Below are 18,694 nucleotides of genomic sequence, written 5' to 3' on the forward strand. Positions count from 1 at the left end.
GTGCTGGCAGGTGGGACTAGATTGGGTTGTGATATCTGGTCAGCATGGATGAGTTGGACCGAAGGGTCTGTTTCCATGCTGTACATCTCTATGACTCTGTGACTCGATGCACTTTATTCTTAAAACAGCAGATCATTTAGAGTCATAGAGATGTACAGCACAGAAACAGACCCTTCAGTCCAACTCACCCTTGCCGACCAGATATCCTAACCTAATCTAGTCCCATTTGACAGCACAGGCCCATATCCCTCCAAACCCTTCCTATTCATATATCCATCCAAATCTCTATTAAATGTTGTAATTGTACCAGCCTCCACCTCTTCCTCTAGCAGCTAATTCCATACACGCACCACCCTTTGCATGAAAAGGTTGCCCCTTAGGTCCATTTAAAATCTTTTCCATGTCACCCTAAAGCTATGCCCACTATTTCTGGACTACTCCACCCAAGGGAAAAGACCTTGTCTATTTATCCTATCCATGTTCCTCATGATGTTATAAACCTCCATAAGATCACCCCTCAACTTCCAATGTTCCAGGGAAAACAGCCCCAGCCTGTTCAGCCTCTCCCTATAGCTCAAACCCTCCAACTCTGCCAACATCATTGTAAATCTTTTCTGAACTTTTTCAAGTTTCACAATATCCTCCTGATAGGAAGGAGACCAGAATTACACACAATACCCCAACAATGGCCTAACCAATGTCCTGTACAGCAGCCACATGACCTCCCAACTCCTGTACTCAATACTCTGACCAATAAAGGAAAGCATACCAAATGCCTTCCTCAATATCCTATCTACATGACACACCACTTTCAAGGAACTATGAACCTGCACTCCAAGGTCTCTTTGTTCAGCAACACTCCCTAGGTCCTTACTATTAAGTTTATAAGTCCTGCTCTGATTTGATTTTCCAAAATGCAACACCTCACATTAATCTAAATTAAACTCTATCTGCCACTTCTCAGCCCATTGGCCCATCTGATCAAGATCCCGTTGGACTCTGAGGTAACCCTCTTCGCTGTCCACTACACCTCCAATTTTGGTGTCATCTGCAAACTTAGTAATTGTACTTTTTATGTTCACATTCAAATCATTTATATAAATGAAGAAAAGCAGTGGACTTAGCACCAATCCTTGTGGCACTCCACTGGTCACAGGCCTCCAGTCTGAAAAGCAACCCTCCATCACCACCCTCTGTCTTCTACTTTCGAGCCAGTTCTGTATCTAAATGGCTAGTTCTCCCTGTATTCTTTTGATCTAACCTTGCTAACCAGTCTCCCATGAGGAACCTTGTCAAATGCCTTACTGAAATCCATATAGATCATGTCTACCGCTCTGCCTTCATCAATCCTCTTTGTTACTTCTTCAAAAAGACTCAATCAAATTCATGAGACTTGATTTCCCATGCACAAAGACACGTAGACTGTCCCTAATCAGTCTATGCCTTTCCAAATACATGTAAATCCTGTCCCTCAAGATTCCCTCTAACAAATGTTCCCACCACCACTGTCAGGCTCACTTGTCTATAGTTCCCTGGCTTTTCCTTACCACCTCTCTTAAATAGTGATACCACATTTGACAACCTCCAGTCTTTGGACACCTCAACCTATGACTATCAATGATACAAATATCTCAGCAATGATACAAAGGGGCCCAGCAATCACTTCCCTAGCTTTCCACAGAGTTCTACAATACACCGGATCAGGGCCTGGGGATTCATCCATCTCCATGCATTTTAAGACATCCAGCACATCCCCTCTGAAATATGGACATTTTTCAAGATGTCACCATTTATTTCCCTACATCCTTTATCTTCCATGTCCTTCTCCTCAATAAACACTGATGCAAATACTCATTTAGTATTTCCCCCATCTCCTGCAATCCCAAATAAAGGCAACCTTGCTGATCTTTGAGGGGCCCTATTCTCTCCCTAGTTACCCTTTTGTCCATAATGTTTGGATTCTCCTTAACCTATTTGCCAAAGCTATCTCATGTCCCCTTTTTGTCCTCCTAATTTCCCTCTTAAGTATACTCCTACTGCCTTTATACTCTTTTAAAGATTGACTCGATCTCTGCTGTCTCTACCTGACATATGCTTCCTTCAATTTCTCTCATCATCCAGCATTCTCTACACCTACCAGCCTTGTCTTTCACCCTAAGAGGAATATACTGTCTCTGGACTCGCTTTATCTCATTTCTGAAGGCTTCCCATTTTCCAGCCGTCCTTTTACCTGCAAACATCTGCCCTCAATCAACTTTTGAAAGTTCTTGCTTAATACCTTTAAAATTGGCCTTCCTCCAATTTAGAACTTCAACTTTTAGATCTGGTCTATCCTTTTCCATCACTATATTAAAACTACTAGAATGATGGTCGCTGGCCCCAAAGTGCTCCCCCACTGACACCTCAGTCACCTGCCCTGCCTTATTTCCCAAGAGTAGGTCATGTTTTGCACCTTCTCTAGTTGATACATCCACATACTGAATCAGAAAATTGTCTTGTACACACTTAACAAATTCCTCTCCATCTAAACCTTTAACACTATGTCAGTTCCAGTCTATGTTTGGTAAGTTAAAATCCCCTACCATAACCATTCTATTGTTCTTACAGCTAACTGAAATCTTCTTACAAATTTGTTTCTCAATTTCCCTCTGACTATTAGGGGGTCTATAATACAATCCCAATAAGGTGATCATCCCTTTCTTATTTCTCAGTTCCACCCAGATAGCTTCCCTGGACGCATTCCCAGGAATATGCTAAGTACAGCCTTAATGCTATCCCTTATCAAAAACGCCATTCCCCTTCGTCTCTTGCTCCCCTTTCTGTCCTTCCTATAGCATTTGTATCCTGGAACATTAAGTTGCCAGTCCTGTCCATCCCTGAGCCATGTTTCTGTAATTGCTATGATATCCCAGTTCCATGTTCCTAACCATGCCCTGAGTTCATTTGCCTCCCTTGTTAGGCTTCTTGCATTGAAATAAATACAGTTTAATTTATCAGTCCTACCTCATTCTCTGCTTTGTTCCTGCCTGCCCTGACTATTTGACTTGCGCCTTTTCCCAACTATACCAGTCTCAGACTGATCTCTTTTCTCACTATCTCCCTGAGTCCCAGCCCCCCACCTTACTAATTTAAAATCTCCAAGCAGCTCTAGCAAATCTCCCTGCCAGTATATTAGTCCCCTTCCAATTTAGGTGCAATCCGTCCTTCTTATACAGGTCACTTCTACCCCAGAGGAGATTCCAAATATCCAAAAATGTGAACCTTTCTCCCTTGCACCAGCTCCTCAGCCATACATTCATCTGCTCTATTGTGCTATTCCTACCCTCACTAGCTCGTAGTACCAGGACAAATCCAGACATTACTACCCTCGAGGACCTCTGTTTTGAATTCCTGCCTAACTTCCTAAATTCTCCCTTCAGAATCTCATCCTTTTCTCTTCCTATGTCGTTAGTTCCAATGTGTACAATAACCTCCTGCTGTTTTCTCTCTGCTTTGAGAATATTCTGCACTCTCTCCAAGATATCCTTGATCTGGCACCAAGGAGGCAACACCCCATTCTGATTTCTCACTGTCGGCCATAGAAATGTCTGTCTGTGCCTCTAACTAGAGAGTCCCCTATCACAATTGATCACTTGGAACCTAGCATACACCTCATTACATTAGAGCCAGTCTCAGTAGCAGAAACCTGGCTGTTCCTGCAACATTCCCCTGAGGGTCCATCACCCCCTATATTTTCTAAAACAGCATACTTGTTTGAGATGTGGATAACCACAGGACACTCTTCCACTACCTGCCTTCCTCTCCTACTGTTCCTGGTGGTAACCCATCTCCCTGACTGTATTTGCAGTTTTCTCCTTTACTATAACTATCATCCTCCACACCCCCTAGCTCCTGTAAATTCTTTATTGCCTCTTCTGCCTTTCCAACCAATCCATGCAATATGATAGGATTCACAACCAAAGTCACTTCCTGCAGACATAATCATCTGTAACATGGAAACTCTCCTTAAATTCCCACATCCAACAGGAAGAACACATCAAAGGCCATTTTACCCTTTAACAATCTACAGACCCAGAAAATAGCACAGTCTTACATGCTCTAAAAAACACTGCTCCAAGCTAACTTAGAACCTATGTTCTATATTTTAAAATTTTAATCAAGAGATAGATCTAAATAAAACACCCAGCAAGGTTACACTTAGAAACTATGACCTATCTGCTCCTGTGCTGTGAGCTCTCCCACACAGGCTCCTCCAATGTCAGCTGTGATTTTTGCTGTTTGTTAATGTTCTTTAGATGTACTCCAATGTCCAGAAATACTTGAACTCCAATAGCAAAGGTAGTAAGGTTTCTCTCTCTCTCTCTCTCTCCCTCATTGACCATGTGGTCTCTGCTTTTGCCTGTCTTCCTCCTTTTTCAAGTGTCATTGTTTTGATCTTTTTCTCCCCCAAAGTTCCAAAGCAATGCAACAGCTCATAAAACATTACTTACTGCTCCTGGAATTTGAAGAAATCATCTTCAACACCTAAAATACCTCAAAAAAGAAGCAGCTCTTATGGCCACAATTTACTCCTGTTCTCCATCGTGGATTACCAGAATCTTTTTCTTTTGGATATAAAAACAATTTGCATAAGGCATTAAACGACTCATGTCATGCTTCAGAGGAATCAAATCAGTGCAGATAATACTGTCATGTCCCGAATGAGGTATCTCGAATTACTTCAGAAATCATTTGATCATCATCATTCAGTCTTATCATCAGCAATCCTATTTCCTGCCAGAAGATCATTGAACCTTGTTTTTTAAGAGTTCACTGAGGTGACACATGTTAACTGGGAGTAAGTATAAGGTAAATGGTTGTCTTTCGTTTTCGTTGCGCAGAAGCACAGAGGATTTGTGGAGAATTTTGCACGTCCCCAATCTGTGACTTGCACAATTTTACATCCATCAATTTTTATGAACAGCAAACGAATAGAGTCATGATCCACTGCTGTTTCCAATTCCTTACTGTATTCCTAACCCAGGGGAATAGCTAACTCAGTAATTACAACAATATTCTATTTTAAATTCAGTCAAAAAACTCAATACATTAAGAAGCTATTCTGGACTCCCTGTTGTAGGAAGGATGTTGTGAAACTTGAAAGGGTTCTGAAAAGATTTACGAGGATGTTACCTGGCTTGGAAAGTTTGAGTTATTGGGAGAGGTTGAATAAGCTGCGGCTACTTTCCCTGGAAAATCGGACGCTGAGGGGTGATCTCATAGAGATTTTTTAAATCATGAGGGGCATGGATAGGGTGAATAGACAAGGTCTTTTCCCTAGGATGGGGAGAGTCCAGAACTAGAGTGCATAGATTTAAGGTGAGAGGAGAAAGATTTAAGAGACAATGTTTTTCATGCAGAGGGTAATGTGTGTATGGAATGAGCTGCCAAAGGAAGTGGCGGAGGCTGGTACAATTACAACATTTTAAAAAACATCTAGATGGGTATATGATAGGATGGGTTTTGAGTGATACGGGTCAAATGCTGGCAAATGGGATTAGATTAATTTACGATATCTGATTGGCATGAACGAGTTGGACCGAAGTGTCTGTTTCCATGCTGTATGACTCTGACTCTACAACCACAATGCTGTTACTCAGGTGTCAATAATAACAAAAATATAATGCAGACAGTTTTGACAATATTTTAAAAGTGTTCACAAAATAGCTACTAATTGAATTATATTTCTTCACAAGTGTCTCGTGAATAAAAGTGTGAAAAAAACAAGCTGCTTAATTTCCTTAAAAATGGATTTGATTTATCAAAGTTGAGAGCTGTGGATGAACCCTGAATAATGTTTTCATTCAGTTCTTCTTTCCTCCATGGAAACAACTATCAGAGAGGTATTCACTGACACTTTACACACACAGTACAATCTGACCATTGTCCAATTGAACCGCAGCACACACATGCTTGACACTGAATCATGCTTGTGATTAGTTGCTCATATAATTAGGAAGCACAGCATCAGAACATTGGTTCATTCCTCACTAAATCCAGTATCAATTGTTCAGTGTCTGACCACTTCCTAATTGCTTCAGGATTTGTACCTTACTGCAAGAAAGCACAAAAACCCAGACCTTTGCATTAAAGAATTTCACAAGTTGACTACCACCTGAAAGAAGAATATTCCTCCTCATTTATTTTGTAAAATAAAATGAAACACAATAAAGGACTATTCTATTCATTATTACTAATTCAGTGATTCAGAATATCCAGCTTGCTATTCTCTTCCTCAATTATAAATACTGAGATAAAGTAATTTTTAACATGTTCACCATTTCCTGATGTTCTTTTATAACATCATCATGGTTAATGTTGACAGGGCCCACATTGCTCTTGGTGTATGCTCTCATTCTCCTCATATACTTGTAAAATATTCTGTGTTGGTTTTGATATCCTCTGCAAGTCCGTTTTCTCACTCGTAACAATTATGAAACGGTTTGTGCATCCTTTGCTGTGCCTTGCCTCTTTCCTGCTTTGTTTGGGCTCGAGCATGATTTTTATTAAGCCAGACCGGAAGGTTACGGAATAGCACTCAGCAGTGGATCGCACTTTGCGCCTGACATTTTTTTTCATTTTTTGTGTTAGTTTGTGAGCTTTGGTTGCGTTTCACAAGATTAGATCCAAATTATCATGTGCAATCAGGGAGAGAGTGGATTTTTATTCTAGTCTAGTCTCAACATTGGGGAATTAGTTGTGGAAATCTGTTTAAATAAAGAGACCATTTAAGACTAGTTACTGAATTATTAATATATTTATAAATTATTTTAACTTTGTTATATTGCGTGCACAGAAAACAACTTTTTATCAAATCTGGGTATGATGCAAAAGGTTTGCTGTCTTCAGTATTCAATATATCTTCTGTTGTCGTATTCACTATCATCAAACACGACTCAACTCACCTCAGCCTTGACATCCATCAAACCACAAACTCTCTCATTATTAACATTTGTCATGTCATTGCACACTCAGATGTTTCGCACAGTTGCAAACCTCAGACCACAATCCACTTTTTTCATCTGCTGTTAACCATAAATGTTTAAACCATCAGGTCACAGATTAACAGGTTGATTTACAAACCTTCAAATGAGGGAGGAGCTCCTGCTAAGTATAATTAAGATGGTGGGAAAACAAGAAAATAAATTTGAATGACCTTACATAATAATTGATGTGTAAACAGGATTGAACTGTAAAGGCAGTTACACATTAACTGGATGGCAAAATGTCAAGAACAGATGTTTGGTACCATTGTTGCTATAAACCCTTATATTGAATGATGACTGATGGCAATGAGTCATTTATATGGGACAAGTTCAATTAGAGATTTCAGGGCTAAAAGTTTAATCAGCAGAAGGTGAAGTCAAGAGGAGGAGTTTGAATGCTTGGACCCTCTTGAACTTGAGGAAGTAAGTGAATCATTGAAGATTATTAAAAAAAACAAAAGCAAAGGATTTGGAATTGGAATTTGGAATTTCTGTGCATTTGTACGTGGGATTGAGAATATTAACAAATTTTCAAAACAAGCTGATGATCAGCAACTCCAAAGAGAGAGATTGTAAGGAAAAGGAGCAGAATTCTTTTGGTAGTGCTTAATTGAACTGAATTGAATCATTCATTGTCACGTGTATGCAATATAAAATACAGTCTGTCATGAGGCCTTGTGAGCCTCCTCCCAAAATACTTTGTTTCACTCTCTCGGAATATCCTATTATATTCTTCTTCAGAGATACTTACTATGCCTTCCTGATCAAGTAGCTATGCAAATCGCTGCACAGTGGTTAGCACTGCAGCCTCACAGCACCAGAGACCCGGGTTCAATTCCCGTCTCAGGTGACCCTCTGTGTGGAGTTTGCACATTCTCCCTGTGTCTACGTGGGTTTCTCCGGGTGCTCCGGTTTCCTCCCACAATCCAAAAATGTGCAGGTTAGGTGAATTGGCCATGCTAAATTGCCTGTGGTGTTAGGTGAAGGGGTAAATGTGGGGCACTGGGTCTGGGTGGGTTGCGCTTCGGCGGGTCGGTGTGGACTTGTTGGGCCAAAGGGCCTGTTTCCACACTGTAATCAAATCTAAAAGTAATCAAATCTAATCTAATCCATGTTGAAGCAAATTTCACAGTTGTCCAGCTTTGACTTTCTGATCCAAACTCTTTCAGCTATAGCCATGATCAGCTTCTTTCTCTTCAGGAAATTCAGTCCATTTGATCTTCCTGTCAGATAGTCAGCTTCCACTTGGCGAGCAAGGCAATTAAGGTTATCATCTCATCGAAGAGTATTTTATCATGTGGGAGCCAGTCAGATTATTTTTGGGTTGGTAAATAGACAAGAAAGAGAATTGTGTGTAAATGGTACCAAAGGCAAGCAGCCAACTTGATATGAGATGATATTAGGCAGATTAAATGTGTTATTGACGTTAGAAACCTCTAAATTAATCTGCTTTGCACATACAACTGTAGCTATCCAGGTTTTTCAGGCCTCAGGGCAACTGCATTGAGATGAGGATTACTTCAGGGAAAAGGTAAATGCCTTCACAGCTTTGCTTGTCATATTAGAGTAAGGGGAGAAACAGCAAAGAACAACATACTGCGGAGGTGAAAGTAAGCAAACTTGTTTTTGAAGAAGGAACAATAAATGAGCGACTGAGGTTGAGCATTGTTGGTTTCAACCTGCACAACACCAGAAGTGAAAGAGCTCAGTAGATAATGATGAAGCAGTTCAAATAAACTTGATTCATCCATACAAAATTGATTGTTTCAATTTGAATGTGTGTCCTTTATGATTTATGTATGATTCCAGCTACAAATCTTCCATTTCATTAATATGTGCTCCCCTTACTCGCAAATGCCCCTCAGTTGAGACCTGGATGTCTAAGTTTCTGCAGTGCTTCCTTGCAACTTAGATATTTGAGACAGTGATTAACCTCATTTGCTTCAGTACTGCATTCAGTGTTTGAATGCCTCCTGTGCCTCAGGGACTGTCATTAACTAGTACTTGAGTACTTGAGTATGATCAAGACATCCTGAATTTGGATTCTGAATTCCTCCAATTTATGTTCTATAATTTTGAGCAGGAAATACCATTGATTTGTGTGTTGCATCCACTAAGATTCTTGAGTCTTTCAACCTCATCCGTGGATTTGACAAATGCAGGATATTTTTCAATCTTTGATTCATGGAATTTGTATGTCACCTGTTTTTCATTTCATTTCATCTTTTGTTATTCTACTCATATCTTTGGTTGAAGCAATTCACCTTTCTACACTCCCATTCCCTACCATATTCCTATAATGTAATGACTTATTTTATGCCCAATTATTTACTATTTCAAGATCGGTGTCAAACTTCTACAGCCCAAGTCCTAGCCTTTTTTGCAGTTCTTTGCCAAATGCCTTGCCAACATTGTGAACTTTCATTTGCATTTCTAGAACACTTCATTCCCAGGGCATCAATGTGGACTTCACCAGTTTCCTCATTTTCCCTCCCCCCCCCCCACTTTACCTCAGTTCCAACATTCCAGCTGAGCACTATCCTCATGACCTGTCCTACCTGCAAGTCTCCCTTCCCACCTATCCACTCCACCCTCCCCTCTGACCTATTACCTCCATCCCCACCCCCATTCACCTATTGTACTCTTTGCTACCTTCTCCCCAGCCCCACCCCCCATTTACCTCTCCACTCGGGAGGCTTCCTGCCTCTATTCCTGATGAAGGGCTTTTGCCTGAAACGTTGATTTTCCTGCTCCTCGGATGCTGCCTGACCTGCTGTGCTTTTCCAGCACCACTCTGATTTAAACCCTAAATTTCCGGAAGGATGTTGAAGTTGATTAAGCAACATTTTAACTCTTCTGAATTCGTTTACCAAGTTATTCCTTCTACGATGCTACAATGCTATAAAACATGTCAATAAAAGTATTAACTGTAGTCCATGTCAGTGAGATAGTAGCCATGATGTGGAGCTGCCAGTATTGGACTAGGGTGGACAAAGTCAGAAGTCACACCACATCAGGTTATAGTCCAACAAGTTTATTTCAAGTCACTGATAATTGGGGCACTGCTCCTTCGTGATGAAGGAGCAGCGCTCTGAAAGCTTGTGATTTCAAATAAACCCATTGGACTACAAACTCGTGTCATGAGACTTCTGCCAGTTAGATATGGAAGAGAAGCAAAAATGTACCTAGGTTAATGTCTCCCAACGATACTCCCTATGCATGTTCCTGAGCATCACTTTGAGAGACAATGTCACCAATAAAGAAGTGCTACACAGAACTAGTCAAAGCTACCGACAGGATATTATGACTGAGGCAAAAGAGAATGCCAGGACATGAATACTGTCTCCTGTCTTTTTACCCTGCCAATGTAGCACTTGAACGGATCACACAGGTGAGAGGAGGTGGGACCGTCCAAAGGAGACTCAGCACAATATAAGGCCTTCCTGCACTTGACTACAGCAAAAAGGATTGTTTGGACCAGGGCCAACAGCTGAGTCTGGATCATTTTGAATGCGAAATGAGGCCAAGAGAGGATTCTGGATAATCCAAGATGGAGGATGGGAAAAATTTCTGGCTGTAAAGGCTGCTCTCTTTTTTGAAGTATTTTAGGTGTTGGAGGTGATTTTCTCGATTTCCAGCAGCAGCAATTACTGTTGTATATGCTGTTGTATTGTTTTGGAACTTTGGAGGAAGAAAAAGGCAAACCAATAGCACTTTTAAAAGAGAGTGGAACAGACAAAGGCAGCACACGGTCAGTGCAGGAGAGAGAGAGAGAGAGAGAGAAAGAAACCCACACTGCTCCCTGACACAGCAGTGAACCTGCACAGTACTGCCTTTGCTGTTTGAATTCATGTATCACTGGACATCAGAGAGCATCTGGGAAAATTAGCAAACAGTGAAATTCACAACTGATCTTGGAGGAACCTGTTTGGGAGAGGTCACAACACAGAGACAGAAAAGTGAATAGGTTTAAGTGTGGCCTTGCTGTAAGTCTGCAGTAGTGAGAAGAATGTGTTCTTTCTTGATTATATGTTATATTGAGATATGTCTCATGATTAAACTTAAAATATAAGCCATAAGTATTAAGTTAACCTGGAGCAATGTTTTCTAGAGGAATAAGACAGTGCTATTTTCTGGGTCTGTAGATTGAAAGAAGCAAAAATGGCCCTTAGTAGAGTGATATGCTCTTCTTGTCAGATGTGGAAGTTTAGGGAGAGTTTACATGTTACTGAGGATTATATCAGCAATAAATGCCACTGGTTGTGAATCCTATCAAATTGAATGGATTGGTTGGAGATACAGTTAGAGGCCATGAAGAATTTACAAGAGCAAGGGGGTGTGATGGAAAACAGTTATAGGAAAGGAGAAAAGTTGCAGGTACAGTCACAAAGATGGGTTAACTCCAGGAAATGTAGGAGAGGTAGGCAGGTAGTGCAGGAGTCTTCTGTGGCTATCCCCATTTCAAACAAGTATGCTGTTTTGGAAAATGCAGGGAGCGATGGATTCTCAGGGGAATGTAGCATGAACAGCCAAGTTTCTGGTACGAGACTGGCTCTAATGCAATGAGGCGTACGTTGGGCTCCAAGATATCAATTGTATTAGGGGACTCTCTAGTCCAAGGCACAGACGGACATTTCTGGAGCCAGCAGCAAAAAACCCAAACGATGTGTTGCCTCCCTGGTGCCAGGATCAAGGATGTCTCAGAGAGGGTGCAGAATGTTCTGAAGTGGGAGAGGGCCCAGCAGGAGGTCATTGTACACATTGGAACCAATGACATGGAAAGGGAAAATTATGAGATTCTGAAGGGAGAATATAGAGAGTTAGGCAGGAATTTGAAAAGGAGAGTAGTAATATCTAGATTACTCCAGTGTTACAAGTTAATGAGGGTGGGAATAGGAGGATAGAGCAGATGAATGCATGGCTGAGTTGCTGGTGTATGGGAGAAGGATTCACATTTTTGGATCATTGGAATCTCTTCTAGGGTAAAGGTGACCTGTACAAGAAGGACGGATTGCATCTGAATTGGAAGGGGACAAATATACTGGCAGGGAGATTTGCTAGAGCTGCTCAGGAGGATTTAAACTAGTAAGATGATGGTTGGGACCCAGAGAGATACTGAGGAAAGAGATCAATCTGAGACTGGGACAGTTGAGAAAAAAAATGAGTCAAAGAGTCAGGACAGGCAGGGACAGAACAGAGAACAAGGTAGGACTGATAAATTAAACTGCATTTATTTCAATGCAAGAGGTCTTACAGGGAAGGCAAATGAACTCAGGGCATGGTTAAGAACATGGGACTTCGATATCATTGATATTATAGAAAAGTGGCTCAGGGATGGACAGGATTTAATGTTCCAGGGTACAAATGCTACAAGAAGGACAGAAAGGGAGGCAGGAGAAGAAGGGGGAGTGGCATTTTTGATAAGGGATAGCATTACAGCTGTACTGAGGGAGGATATTCCCGGAAATACATACAGGGAAGTTATTTGGGTAGAACTGAGAAATAAGAAAGGGATTATCATCTTATTGGGATTGTATTATAGACCCCTAGCGGGAAATTGAGAAACAAATTTGTAAGGAGATCTCAGTTATCTGTAAGAATAATAGGGTGGTTATAGTTTTTAACTTTCCAAACAGACTGAGACTGCCATGGTGTTAAGGGTGTAGGTGGAGAGGAATTTGTTAAGTGTGTACAAAAAAATTTTCTGATTCAGTGTGTGGATGTAACTACTAGAGAAGGTGCAAAACCTGACCTACTCTTGGGAAATAAGGCAGGCAGGTAACTTAGGTGTCAGTGGGGGAGCACTTTGGGGCTAGCGACCATAATTCTATTAGTTTTAAAATAGTGATGGAAAAGGATAGACCAGATCTAAAAGTTGAAGTTCTAAATTGGAGGAAGACTAATTTTGACGGTAGTAAGCAAGAACTTTCAAAAGCTGACTGGGGGCAGATGTTCGTAGGTAAAAGGACGGCTGGAAAATGGGACACCTGCAGAAATGAGATAACGAGAGTCCAGAGTCAGTATATTCCTGTCAGGGTGAAAGGGAAGACTGGTAGGTATAGGGAATGCTGGATGACTAGAGAAATTGAAGGTTTGGTTAAGAGAAAGAAGGAAGCATATGTCAGGTATAGACAGTATAGATCAAGTGAATCCTTAGAAGGATATAAGGCAATAGGAGTATACTTAAGAGGGAAATCAGGAGGGCAAAATGGGGACATGAGATATCTTAGAATTAAGGAGAATCCAAAGGGTTTTTACAAATACATTAAAGACAAAAGGGTAACTAGGGAGAGAATAGGGCCCCTCAAAGATCAACAAGACAGCCTTTGTGTGGAGCCGCAGGGTTTGGGGGAGATAAAAATGAGTATCTTGCATCAGTGTTTATTGTAAAAAGGATGTGGAAGATATAGAATGTGGGGAAATAGATGGCGACATCTTGAAAAATTTCCAAATACCAAAGGAGGTACTGTTGGATGACTTGAAACACATAAAGTGGATAAATCCCCAGGACCTGATCAGGTGTACCCCAAAACTCTGTGGGAAGCTAGAGAAGTGATTGCTGGGCCCCTTGCTGAGATATTTGTATCATCGATAGTCACAGGTGAGGTGCTGAAAGACTGGAGGTTGGCTAACGTGTTGCCACTGTATAAGAAGGGTGTTACGGACATGCCAGGGAACTTTCGACTTGTAAGCCTGACGTCGGTGGTGGGCAAGTTGCTGGAGCGAATCCTGAGGGACAAGATGTACCTGTATTTGGAAAGGCATGGACTGAATAGTGATAGTCAACATGGCGTTGTGCATGGGAAATCATGTCTCACAAATTTGATTGAGTTTTTTGAAGAAGTAACAAATTGGAGTGATGAAGGCAAAGCAGTGGACATGATCTATATGGACTTCAGTAAGGCATTCAGCAAGCTTCCCCATGGGAGACTGGTTAGCAAGGTTAGATCTCATGGAATACAGAGAGACCTAGCCATTTGGATACAGAACTGACTGAAAGGTAGAAGACAGAGGGCGGTGGTGGAGGGTTGTTTTTCAGACTGGAGGCCTGTGACCAGTGGAGTGCCACAAAGATCAGTGCTGGGTCCACTACTTTTCATCATTTATATAAATGATTTTGATGCTAATAAGTTTGCAGATGACACCAAATTCGAGGTGTAGTGGATAGCGAAGAAGATTACCTCAAAATACAACAGGATCTTGATCAGATGGGCCCATGGGCTGAGGAGTGGCAGATTGAGTTTAATTTAGATAAATACGAGGTGCTGCATTTTGGGAAAGCAAATCTTAGCAGGACTTATACACTTAATGGTAAGGTCCGAAGGAGTGTTGCTGAACAAAGACCTTGGAGTGCAGGTTCATAGCTCCTTGAAAGTGGAGTCACAGGTCGATAGGATAGTGAAGAAAGCATTTGGTATGCTCTTCTTTATTGGTCAGAGCGTTGAGTACAGGAGTTGGGAGGTCATGTTGCGGCTGTACAGGACATTGATTAGGCCACTTTTAGAAGATTGTGCACAATTCTGGTCTCCTTCCTATCGGAAGTGAAGTGGGAGATGGCACGGGGCAGGGTGACACTTGGCACACGGACACACAAGATGGCTGCTGGGACTAATTTGGCCACTTGACACACAAGATGTCCACCAGACCACAATATGGAGAGAGACTGCAGAGCAAACACAGACACTGCCTTGCCCACCAGAATGGAACTGACAATGATTGTACCAAAATTATCAACGGTTCTGCAATGTTTACAATAAACGAACTGTTACAGAGACAATAACCTCATCACTCACCTACTATATCACAAAATATATAAAAGTATCTTGACACTAGCTCCAGGTTGAGAGAAGACTCACAGCTGACCACTGTGCTGTTGGTGTCTTTCTCTCCCCGGAGCTCTGGTATTTCCTTGTACAATAAACTCTGTCATTGAATCCTGACTCTGACTCCAAGCCTGGTGATTTTCCCCACAACAGAAGGATGCTGTGAAACTTGAAAGCGTTCAGAAAATTTATACAAGGATGTTGCCAGGGTTGGAGGATTTGAGCTATAGGAAGAGGTTGAACAGGCTGGGACTGTTTTCCCTGGAGCATCGAAGGCTGATGGGTGATCTCATAGAGGTTTTTAAAATCATGAGGGGCATGGATAGGGTAAATAGACAAGGCCTTTTCCCTGGTATGGGGGAGTCCAGAACTAGAGGGCATAGGTTTAGGGTGAGAGGGGAAAGATATAAAAGGGACCTAAGGGGCAACTTTTCCATGCAGAAGGTGGTGAGTGTGTGGAATGGGCTGCCAGAGGAAGTGGTGGAGACTATACAACTGCAACATTTAAAAGGCATCTCGATGGGTATATGAATAGGAAGGGTTTGTAGGGATATGGGCCGGGTGCTAACAGGTGGGAGTAGATTGGGTTGGGATATCTGGTCGGCATGGACGAGTTGGACCGAAGGGTCTGTTTCCATGCTGTACATCACTATGACGCTATGACTCTAAGTACAGGACCTGTAGGTTTGCCCTTTAATTACGTATCAAACTTCCAGCCTTACTTGCTGATTTACTCTTTATTTGTATTCTAAGACTTGCCATCACATGTCTATCATCTCCCCCATCAAAACTGTTCCCTCTTGCCTTATTTACATCTTTAATGTGCCATGTCTTCCCAGCACTATTTCGTTTAAAACTAACTCGACTTCTCTAGTCAAACAACTGATTAAAACACTGGCCCCTGCACAGTTTCGGTGCAAACCATCCTAATTGTACAGCCGACCACCCCCATTAAAAAAAAGCTCCGACCACTGGTGCCAGTGCATCACAGACCAGACCCATCTCTCTTAATGCAGACTTTGAGCCACACATTGATTTCTGTAATTGTATTTGCGTGTTGCTCAAGTCATAATTTGGTCAATAATAGCTCATTAACTGTCGCTATCTGCTGCTTAAGTTCTTGCCTGTCCCTCCATTAAGAACAGAAACCAGCATATTCCATTCTAAAAGATGAAAGATTTAATCTAAAATTGTTTAGTTTATAACATCTCAATGACATTGGACTCCTTTGGCTATAAATTCTGTGATCATGATCTTATTCTCCACAACCACCTGATGAAGGAGCGGCGCTCCGAAAGCTAGTGCTTCCAAATAAACCAATTGGATTATAATCTGTGTTGTATGATTTTTAATGTACGTCCAGTCATAGAAATGTACAGCATGGAAACAGACCCTTTCATTCAACTTTTCCATGCCAATCAGATATTCTAAACGAATCTAGTCCATTTGCCAACATTTGGCCCATATCCCTCTAAACCCTTTCTATTCATGTAATCCAGATGTCTTTTAAATGTAATTGTATCAGCTTCCACCACTTCCTCTCACAGCTCATTCTATACACGCACCACTCTCTGTGCAGGAAAAGTTGCCCTTTTAAATCTCTTCTCTCTCACCTTAAACCTATGCCCTCTAGTTTTGGACTCCCCTAGCGTGGGGAAAAGAACTTGACTATTCATCCTATCCATGCCCCTCATGATTTTGTAAGTTTCTATAAGATGACTCTTCAACCTCCAATGCTGCTGGAAAAATAGACACAGCCTATTCAACCAGCAGACATTTTCCAATTCCTCTATGTAACTTTTCCCCTCCCCATTGTGAGTGTCTACTGCTTGGCCTCCAACTCAATCTCTGTGCTGAAGTTCCTGCAGTCTCAAACTGTTATAGCAGCCTTGTTTGCCCTTAATGGCATCAGCACCTTACCATTGCAACACCTGATCTGCCTTGCCATTCTTCTTACGTGAAAATTAACTAATGTTTTGCTTAACTTAGAATAAATGAAGCCTACTACTCCCAATAACCTTTATTGTTATTAGTAAACTTTAAAACTAAAACTTTTACAATTACTGAAATTATCTGAGTTTTGACAGATAAATGTACAAATAATCTCCACCAGTCACTTGTCTGTAAATTTACCACAATGGTTTGCATTTCTTTAGTATCTCTAAAATAGGAGTATACCCGAAGACACTTCGTACATGTTTTAGAACGTAGAACATAGAACAGTACAGCACAGTACAGGTCCTTTGGCCCTCAATGAAGTGCCGATCTTTTTGCCTACTCTAAGATCAAACTAACCTACATACCCTTCATTTTACTATCATCCATGTGCTTATCCAACAGTTGCATAAATGTCCCTAATGTATTTGACTCTACTAGCACTGCTGGCAATGCATTCCATGCACCCACCACTCTTTGTCTAAAGAACCTACCTCTGATGAGATATCTCTTCTAAACATTCCTCCAATCACCTTAAAATTATGCCCCTCATGATAGCCATTTCTGGGAAAACAACTCTGGCTATTCACTCTATCTATGCTTCTCATCATCTTGTACATCTCTACCAAGTCAACTCTCATCCTTCTTCACTCCAATGAGAAAAGCCCTAGTTCCCTCAACCTTTCTTCATAAGACATGCCCTCCAGTCCAGGCATCATCCTGGTAAATCTCCTCTGCACACTTTCTAATGCTCTATAGAGCCCTGGTAATGAGGAAACTGGTGAAATCCAAGTTGGAGGAAAAGCGCCTCATCTTCCGCCTAGGAACCCTCCAACCACAAGGGATGAACTCGGATTTCACCAGTTTCCTCATTACCCCTCCCCCCACCTTGTCTCAGTCAAATCCCTCAAACTCAGCACCGCCTTCCTAACCTGCAATCATCTTCCTGACCTCTCCGCCCCCACCCCACTCTGACCTATCACCCTCACCTTGACCTCTTTCCACCTATCGCATTTCCAACGCCCCTCCCCCAAGTCCCTCCTCCCTACCTTTTATCTTAGCCTGCTGGACACACTTTCCTCATTCCTGAAGAAGGGCTTATGCCCGAAACGTCGATTCTCCTGTTCCCTGGATGCTGTCTGACCTGCTGCGCTGTTCCAGCAACACATTTTCAGTTTGTATTTCCCATGGCCAATCCACATAATCTGCACATCTTTGGAAGAAGGAAACCAGAATAACTAGCAGAAACCCATGCAGACAAAGGGAACACATGCAAATTCCACACTGACAGTCACCTGAAGCTGAAATCAAACTCAGGTCCCTGGTGCAGCAGTGCTAACTACTGAGCCACTGTGCCACCCACCCGATTTGGTAGATCGGATCCTCTGTGTAACATATGCCTCTGTGAACTTTGGCGAAGACTCCTCCCCTAAGGTTTTGAGACATGGCTCCCTACTTGCTGCACAAGGAGTGCATGTGGCCTGGTGCCCATGGATCGTGCCCTGAGGTTTTGCATTTCTGCAATGTGGAGGTTCTTCGGATCAAGCTGTGAGCTGAATTTGTCTTGCACTTGCTCTGATTTCCAGGTCAAATTTTCTCAACAACTGGTTAGATTGGTGCATTTGGTAAGATAGGAAGCTGAATATTAATGGAAAAGTGAGTTGAGCCATCAACATGGCATTTAACAGTGATTATCCTCGCTCATTAGCAACTTATTGCTGCCTGGTGAGATACTTGCCTTCCCCCTTGTGAAAAGCAGAAGAAAGATGGACTCAGAGGCTCCCAATGTCAAGCTGGGCCTCACAGGGCTTCTTGTCTGAATCTGCAATCAACTCACCATTGTCACATCACACATACCATTATAAACTTCTGCCCAGAATTCGTGGAAGAACTGAAACAAGTTTGAGTGAC

Source organism: Chiloscyllium plagiosum, unplaced genomic scaffold (genome assembly GCF_037043375.1).
Source record: "Chiloscyllium plagiosum isolate Xiang-an unplaced genomic scaffold, Cpla_swu_hap1 HiC_scaffold_23, whole genome shotgun sequence".
Classification (NCBI taxonomy): Eukaryota; Metazoa; Chordata; class Chondrichthyes; order Orectolobiformes; family Hemiscylliidae; genus Chiloscyllium; species Chiloscyllium plagiosum.